The sequence below is a fragment of the Arachis ipaensis genome, chromosome B10, assembly GCF_000816755.2.
Source record: "Arachis ipaensis cultivar K30076 chromosome B10, Araip1.1, whole genome shotgun sequence".
NCBI classification, from domain to species: Eukaryota; Viridiplantae; Streptophyta; class Magnoliopsida; order Fabales; family Fabaceae; genus Arachis; species Arachis ipaensis.
In genome coordinates, this window is record NC_029794.2 from 23,579,935 (window position 1) to 23,589,809 (window position 9,875).

At 37.2% G+C, this 9,875-nt stretch overlaps 1 long non-coding RNA gene across 1 annotated transcript; it reads right to left on the reverse strand.

Annotated features, from left to right (window-relative positions):
• LOC107621739 lies at positions 7,577-9,260 on the reverse strand. Its single transcript, XR_001615918.2, has 3 exons — positions 9,129-9,260; positions 8,965-9,057; positions 7,577-7,627 (listed from the first exon to the last, which is right to left on the reverse strand). It is a non-coding gene; the product is annotated as an uncharacterized LOC107621739 (long non-coding RNA).

The following is a 9,875-nucleotide window of genomic DNA, read 5'->3' on the forward strand; positions in this document are numbered from 1 at the left end:
AAAAGAAAGCTACGCAGGCTGCTGCTAAAGACCCTAAGGCTGCTGCTCAGAATGTCACTGCAACTGCCTCTGCGTCAACTACAACAACTACTTCTAATGAACCTCAAGCTGCAAGTGCCTCTGCTATAGCTACAGGCTCTGGAACTGCAATAGCGTCTGCTACTGCTACTGCATCTGCCCCTGCTCCTGCCACTCTTGTGGAAATGGATGTCCAGCAGGCTGAGATTGATTTGTCTCAGCCCTCATACTCTGAAGCCGAAAACTCCCAAAAGGTATTGTGTTTAATAATGCTTCATGTAATTAAGTTTTTATTATTTGACAATCATCTTATTTTCTAGGCCTTATTACTGTCTGCATTGCAGGAGCATGAACAAAAGGAGAAGACACCTACAAGACCTGGGAAACTGCCACTTAGAAGAAGGTCACATACTCCAGGGTTTGTGCCCACCCCAGGGTTCAAACAGCCAAGAAAGAAGTGATTATGTTCATAGCTTTAGGTTGAAAATCTGATAGTTTGTGATATTTTCTGAAACAATTATCTTTGTCTTTTTTGTTTGCTCATGGTGATTGTGATTCATAGACACCTCTGCAACTTTTAAATACTAACTAAGTTGCTGGAATCTAGCTAAAACAATGCTTAGTATTTTTTTGCTTCTTATTGTGATCAATGCATTATTGCAGAATTTTATATCAACTAGTGTTATTGTGATTCAGTTATGAATTATGCCTTATGTAAGCTTTCGCTATTGTTGCTTATCCATCACATAATTGGCTGTTCAATTATGTTTACAAAAATAAAACCAAATACTCATTCAATATATCAAAAATAATCTAATGTCAATTACATTGTTCATAAACTGGATTACACTGGTTCTGTGTGTTTCAGTTCGGAGCCTAATCAAACCTTCAACAGTAACATCAACACAAAGACAAATAACACGAATACCCCTAAACCAAGCACTTGGACCATCAGTTTTACATTTCTCACATCTGCTTCCAGTTTGCCCACCTTCCATGCAATGTTCATCTTCATCCCACTATACTCATCTTCTTCATCAGACTTCAGCAGCACCTTATCCTGTACAGAATCTGCCCAGACAAATAACCCACACCAATTCTTTCCACTAGTCTACAAATATGCATCAACCTTATCAAACAACTACCTCAACTAACCAACACTAGAAATTTCAGCCAGTAAATGCACTCACGTTTCCCATGTGTTCACGCATGTGCTGCTATTGCTAGAGTGAACAAGTGGCCAGAGGATTTCTACCACAAGCTCGTCACAATGGAGTCGTACAAAGCCAGTTACTCCCACCACATTAATCCTTTACATGGCCAATAATTATGGAAAAGATCTGAGAACAACAGACCGTTGGCACCTTTGGTTAAGAGAAACCGGGATAGCTACAAACCAAGAGGAGGAAGGATGCGGATGAAGGGGGTCAGTCTAGCAAGAAATCAAAGCCAACCACCACTCTAAAGAGATAGCTACGACTATTCACTTGCAAGTATTGCTTGCAGAAAGGTCATACAAAAAGAGGGTGTCAGAAGAAGAAGGTGGCTGAAGCTGCAGAGGCTGAGAAGAAGAAAGCTGCGGAGGCTGCTGCTAAAGACCCTAAGGCTGCTGCTCAGAATGTCACTGCAACTGCCTCTGCGTCAACTACAACAACTACTTCTAATGAACCTCAAGCTGCAAGTGCCTCTGCTATAGCTACAGGCTCTGGAACTGCAATAGCGTCTGCTACTGCTACTGCATCTGCCCCTGCTCCTGCCACTCTTGTGGAAATGGATGTCCAGCAGGCTGAGATTGATTTGTCTCAGCCCTCATACTCTGAAGCCGAAAACTCCCAAAAGGTATTGTGTTTAATAATGCTTCATGTAATTAAGTTTTTATTATTTGACAATCATCTTATTTTCTAGGCCTTATTACTGTCTGCATTGCAGGAGCATGAACAAAAGGAGAAGACACCTACAAGACCTGGGAAACTGCCACTTAGAAGAAGGTCACATACTCCAGGGTTTGTGCCCACCCCAGGGTTCAAACAGCCAAGAAAGAAGTGATTATGTTCATAGCTTTAGGTTGAAAATCTGATAGTTTGTGATATTTTCTGAAACAATTATCTTTGTCTTTTTTGTTTGCTCATGGTGATTGTGATTCATAGACACCTCTGCAACTTTTAAATACTAACTAAGTTGCTGGAATCTAGCTAAAACAATGCTTAGTATTTTTTTGCTTCTTATTGTGATCAATGCATTATTGCAGAATTTTATATCAACTAGTGTTATTGTGATTCAGTTATGAATTATGCCTTATGTAAGCTTTCGCTATTGTTGCTTATCCATCACATAATTGGCTGTTCAATTATGTTTACAAAAATAAAACCAAATACTCATTCAATATATCAAAAATAATCTAATGTCAATTACATTGTTCATAAACTGGATTACACTGGTTCTGTGTGTTTCAGTTCGGAGCCTAATCAAACCTTCAACAGTAACATCAACACAAAGACAAATAACACGAATACCCCTAAACCAAGCACTTGGACCATCAGTTTTACATTTCTCACATCTGCTTCCAGTTTGCCCACCTTCCATGCAATGTTCATCTTCATCCCACTATACTCATCTTCTTCATCAGACTTCAGCAGCACCTTATCCTGTACAGAATCTGCCCAGACAAATAACCCACACCAATTCTTTCCACTAGTCTACAAATATGCATCAACCTTATCAAACAACTACCTCAACTAACCAACACTAGAAATTTCAGCCAGTAAATGCACTCACGTTATAATTCGGACACCCGAAGAACGGCTTATTAGGATGACTCTCCGTCCCTGACCACCGAAGGATAGGCCTGCGCCCACAACCACACCACTCTGGAACTGCTGAACGTCGGCTACGCACATTGTTCCCTTTCCAGTTTCCAGTCGCAGATGAGCGATTTGACCTTCAAGAAGCGTGACTGTCACTCATGGCGGGAGAGGACGAAGAAGAAGAATAAGAGGACGAAATCGAACAACATTCAGACCCACCACATGGTAGAAGCCAAAGAGCTTGAGTTGGACGACGAACTGATTCACAGAGCAAAAGGGAAGAACAACTTTAGGGTTTATAATTGGTACCAAGGACTAATTCGGGGAATTTGGGGATTATTTGATGATACTCCACATCAGCTAGCCGTTTAAGCCTGCCTATGTGGACCATAAACCGCCAGCTCAGTGCTCTGGCTGCTGAGTCACGCTGGAAATGGGTGGAAGGACCAGGATTTCGCATGGAGCTCAATCTGAAGGGTGCAATTAGAGCATTTTGAAAGTCAGGGGTAACATTGGTGCACGGGCTCAATCTGAGGGACCATTTTGGGGATTTACTCCTGTTAGGCTAGTCTGGACCTGCAAAGATATATGTAGAGTTTTATTTACGAGTAAAAATGCAATAGAAAGGGTTTGAACTTGAGTCTAAGACTTATTGACAGATTTCAGGCCAGACCAAATTTGACAACAGGCCAGGTTCAGTACTCATTAAAAAGTCTATATCAAGCTATAAGCTAGGCTTAGGTCAATATACTCTATTACAAGTCTGGCTTGTTAAGAATAAAGCTTGGCTTGTTTTCACCCCAAACCATTATAAGAGAAAATCAAATGGTTAAAGCTGTCAAGGATCAAGATAAAAAAGCTACAGATTTTGGTTAACTATGTGTAGCTGAGTTAATAACTAAAATTCTGTTACAAAATTCAGTTACACAATATGGCTCTATGCATCTATAAATAGTAATGCCTTGTACATAAAGAAGTTAGTTCAATATATGATAGTTAATTCTGATTTTCTCTCAATTCACTTCGTCTCTGTTCTTCTCTCTGCATTCTACAATTTCGTTTTCTGCATCATCAACCTTACTACTTCTTATTGAAACCTTTTCATGGTATCCAGAGCCTATGATGCCGGGACATTGCTTGGGTCACCAATCTTGGCGAGGTTAATAACCGTACTATGGTGACATAGTTTAGATTCACCAATTGACGCGGGAGTAAGTAGAGTTAATAGGTTAATTATATTAGTTAATTGTAATAAGAGAATACAAGTTCCATATTGTTTAGAATAGTGAACTTTGTGTTATGTATTAGTCCCACATTGTCTAAGTTATAAAGGCTTTTCCTTCTCCCACTAGTATAAATAACTCATGTACTTTTTATTTATGAAAAAGAGTTGAATTGAATATGATATAAGTTTGGTACTTATTTTACTTTAGGCTCTCTTTAGAGTAAGAGGTCTAGTTTGCATCTTTGGCTTGGCCAACCAAGGTAGGTTCATGGCTATTTTCTCCATAGTGAGGTTGCTAACCTCACCAAGATTGGTAAATCTAAACTATGTCCCCATAGTGGGGTTGTTAACCTCGCTAAGATTGGTGACCTAAACAACGTCCCGGCGTCACCAATCTTGACAAGGTTAACAATCCCATTATGGTGAAAATAGCCTTGAACCCACCTCGGTTGGCCAAGCCAAGGATGTAAACTCGACCTCTTACTCTAAAGAGAGCCTAGAGTAAAATAAGCACTAAGCTTATATCATATTCAACTCAGGTCCATTCATAAACAAAAGGTACATGAGTTATTTATACCAGCGGGGGAAGGAAAAGCTTTCATGACTTGGATAATGTAGGACTAATACATAACACAAAGTTCACTATTCTAAACAATGTGGAACTTGTATTTTCTTATTACAATTAACTAATATAATTAACCTACTAATTCTACTTGCTCCTGCGTCATTCTCCCTGGGTTGGAAAGAACTCTTGCGTGAAAAGACTTGTGATAGCAGATGATCCCATTGACAAATCCACACCAAAAGATCCTATTGGTGAATCCACACTAAAGATCCACACTCACTAATCAGATAAAAATTTACAAGACCCATGGCAGCAGACGATCTCATTGACGAATTCACACTAAAAGATCCCCATAGGTGAATCCACGCCAAAAACCTGCACCCACAAATCAAATAAAATTCTACTAAAGCAAGGTGATGGCTGCGATGACCGACCTTGCTCTGATACCAAACTGACGCCGGGACGTCGCTTAGGTCACCAATCTTGGCGAGGTTAACAACCCCACTATAGTGACATAGTTTAGATCCACCAATCTTGGCGAGGTTAGCAACTCCACTATGGTGAAAATAGCCATGAACCCACCTTGGTTGGCCAAGTCAAGGATGTAAACTAGACCTCTTACTCTAAAGAGAGCCTAGAGTAAAATAAGCACCAAGCTTATATCATATTTAACTCAGCTCCATTCATAAACAAAAGGTACATGAGTTATTTATACTAGTAGGAGAAGGAAAAGCCTTCATGACTTGGATAATGTAGGACTAATACATAACACAAAGTTTACTATTCCAAACAATGTGGGACTTGTATTTCTTTGTTACAATTAACAAATATAATTAACCTACTAACTCTACCTGCTCTTGCGTCAGCCTAATGGTTGACACCATGGATATTATCCTTTCTAACGCTTCCAACTCCAAATATTGTTTACCAGTTATCTCTGATAAGCTCAATGGTAACAACTTTCTAACGTGGAAACAAACTGCAATCATCATAGTGGAAAGCCAGAATCTTGAAAGCCACTTCAAGAAAGAGAGCATCCCAACTCAAACGGTGGATTCTGGAGACCCAGCAAAGCCATCAAAGACTAAATCAGAAACCTTCAAAAAATGGAGACTCCAAGACAAATCTCTTATGACCTGGCTATTGGCATCTATGGATACAACCTTCAAAAACAAGATTGTGCACTGCAAATTCTTCTATGAGATGTGGGATACTATTCTTGAATTCTTTGCAGCATCATCAAGGACAAGAATTCAGAGTCTTCGATCAAAATTAAAGTCTGTAAGGTAGCGTTTGTTTGCGAGACAGAGACTGAGAGACAGTGACTGAGAGACAAAGACTGAGAGACAGAAACTAAAAAAAGTTTCAGTATTGTGTTTGGAGTAGAAGTGTACAGGACGGAATTATTTCTCAGTATCCTGTTTGATTTGAATTAAAACTAGAGACTAAAATGATTAAATTTACAAAAATACCCTTAACTTCTATATTCAACCCTAACCCCAAACCCGAATTCAATTTTCAGAAATACCCTTTAGGTGCCTTCGTGATTTATGGGTGCTTTTCTCTCCCTGTGCCTAGTACTTGTTTTTGTATCGTTTCGTATGGTTTCTATGTTTACATTATTTCTGTTTCTTATGTTCTATGTTTTTATAATTGTTCTTAAATTTGATTTACATTTTGAATAACATGTTTAGGGTTCAATGAATTAGCATTTGGTTGTTTTCAATTCTTTATAAATTTTGCTGAAGAGAGATGCAGATTTTAATAAGATGCAAATTTTAATAAGTATTAAAATGGGGTATAAAAAATATTGATGAATTGGAGTATTTTTCCAACAATGAAACGTTCTTATCTGTAACAATCTCAAATAATAGTTTTTAATTTCATTATATTTCCAAGATGAAAAATGTAGGAAGCTTGTTTCGGATAATGCAATATCCAAGATTGGAAAGTTTAAGAGCTTCACATATTGAGAAAGCAAAGAAGAAGCAAATGATATCTGCACTGACTGATGCAAAATCACAGGGCATGGCACAGTCATTAGCAGAGAAGCATGCTAAGAAAGAAGGCTCAGCGTGTGATAGGTCCCATGATATCTTCTGGATGAGACTTTTTTGAGGCAGTGTACTATGGTGGGAGTGATGCAGAGGGTGCAATTAGGAGAAGTGGCTCTTTGTTTGGTTCATATCTTGGTGGTTTCTTTGGCGAACAAAGGCTTGGTAGACTTGGTTTTCTAGTGTGAAGCTAAATGGGAAGTTGGTTTGGTGGTAGAATTGGCCTAATGCTCTGTGATACTGTTAATGCAATCCATTTCTTGATTAATCTTAGGAATTGAAACTTTCATATTTTAAGCAATTAGTGTCAAAAACAGATTTCATTTCACTACTTTGTGTAATTTCTCTTTTAAATTCTTGTCAAGTAGGTTAGGATAGAAGATATAGGGAAAAAGCTAACTATGATAAGAATTTGTTAGCAATAAGATTTTATTTCTCAAGTCCTGCTCCACTGATGATTATGTATTTACTATTTAGCAATGCTGGTGTAATAAGAATTTATGAAGTGTTGGCAATAGGAATTTATGATGATTATGTGCTTTATTTCTCAAGTACTGCTCCACTGATTTTATTTATTAGCAATAAGAATTAATTAGCAATGTAGTTCAAATTATTTGGCATGAGCCAATATATCATTTACTAAACCCATGACAACATTTTATTTAAAAGTAAAATGTTCAATAATCCAATGTTCAGCAAACCAGCTAATCTATTTTTATTCATATAATTGCTTTTATAATAACTTCATATGTCTAATACAATCCAATACTCTTACTAGAATTTAAAAACAACACTAGAACTTAATCCATAATGTCTTTTACTTTCCTTGCTTCCTTTGCTTTCTATGATGCATAATGTGTATTCACGGGCTTCCTCACTTGTTAACATCATTAGCTTCCTTTGCTTTTTGTGATGCATTATCATTAGCTTCCTTTGCATAACTTCCTTTCCTACTTGTTACCTGCAATCAGGAAATGCTAATTCACAATTACAATAGCTACACAGAAATATTTTTAACATGCATCTTTGCCACACTAAAATTATGGTGGTTAAATTAATATTTTCTTAAAAACATTGTAGGCCATTCTTCTGTTACACACTTTTAACACTATATAAAAAAGACTTTCTACTCTATTTTTTCAACAAAGCAACTAAATCTGAACTACATTACAATATTAGGCAAAGGATTTCTTCTTCAGTCCTACTATTTCACATCATTCTTGATACAAAATCTGCTATATCTTCTTAGAACCAAAAATAAGATCAAGAAACTGGAACCAAAAGACAATTAACTCTATTTACTTCTCAATTTTAATTTAGTTTCAATTGGAAAACAAAAGACAGTTAACACTATCTACGTCTAATCATATATATTGAAGTTTATCAAACTTAAGAATCTGATGCTCTTCTTTGGAACCTTAATTAAAAAACCTAGTGGATTTAATTGGAAACTTAAAATGAATTAATTAATGGCCATCAAATCAATCTTGTTAAAAATGATTTTGCTCTCATCTTCTTAAACAAGTGTAACTGCATACTGCATGTTGTTATGTGTATCAGAGGTAGCTAGCTTCTGCGTTCTGCACCCACTATTTTACTGCTTCATAGCATCAAACTAATTATGTTATGCCTACGATATGCAATTCAAAACCCATTAATTTTTTAACTCCATTCGTTAATTCCCCTGCCCGATTAATTTCCTTCGAATCATCCACATTACAATCATTGTTTGAACATCATTTTTTTCAAGAAAACAAAACAGCGAATGTTACTCAATGATTAAAGCATCCTTGTTTCTTCAGCCTTTGTTTTCGGCCATTGAAAGACCAAGGTTTCTCACAGAAAAGGGAGCACCCTTTCAGTTCTCGTTAAACTACAACTAACCTAACATATTCCTCTTCAATACAATTTCAGAAATCACAGTGAGTGCGCTGGTTATAGCCACAAAAATCATAGATTTCACAAAACAATTTACACATTCTCACATCAAACAGACATAAATTAAGCAAATAGAGCATCCCAGATTTCAGAATCAAAAGATGTATAAGAATGAAAACCAAAATAACCAACCATGACCAAAACCAATTCATAACAAGCACATCACAAATGAAATTAAATTAACAAGGCATGAAAATATATACGCATCTATACCTCAAAACAAAGAACCAAATCGAAATGAAGAGAGAAAAACCCAGATTCTTTCTATGCATCTAATTGACAACGAACAAAATCCATAGAGAATAACTCGCGACATAAAAAATCGACCTAAACTAGTAATAAAATTTGAACCCAACTAACCTAGGTTACACAAACTGTGATGACAACAACGAAGTCTGATGAAATCGACAGCAACAGAGGAGACTCTCTCAACTGGGTTCCTCGGATGTTATCCTATGAAGGAGCAAATGAAGACATGAGAACTCACGGCCTAGCAAGAGGAACTTCAACTGCGACTTACTTACCTTGCGGTGGTTACGACGGCGGCGACGACGGGGCTGTGCTGACAATGGCGACACAGAGGCTGGAACCTTCACTTTGAAGCACGAATGAGAAGATGGAGTGAGGGGATGCTCTGACTGAAGCCCTAATTTGATTTCAATAAAGGGTAAAGTTGGCATTAGCTAATTACAATAGGGGTATTTTAGGTACAAAAATATTATTAAAATTTCTGTCTCTGTCTTTAAAAATCTCAGTCTCCAGTGTCCCTACTTTTTGGAGGTACTGAAATATTCAAATTTTTGAGATAGAGACACAAATTTAAGTACCAGTCTCTACCTCAACAAACATAATACTGAGTTATTGTCCCCCAGTCTCAATTCTAGTCTTCGCAAACAAACGCTACCTAAGACTCACTACTACCACTACTAAATATCTTACAAAAATTAGACAATTAGTAGATTCATTAATTGCCTTAGAAACACCGTTCTCTGAAGATGAATATATTCAAACCATTCTTGATGGAGTCACTAAAGAATATCAAGGCTTCATTGACACTGTCATGGGAAAAATGGGTAAGTTTACAGTAGTTGAAACAGAATCATACCTGGTAGCATATAAAAACATGCTAAATCGATTCAAGAAACTTTCACAGCCAATTCCTTTAGCCAATTTATCTCAATCTTCTATCCCTTCGGATAAGAATTTTCAAAGAAACTTCAATCCTTCTAGAGGCAGAGGAAGAGGAGGAAGATTCGTGAGAGGTGGCAGAT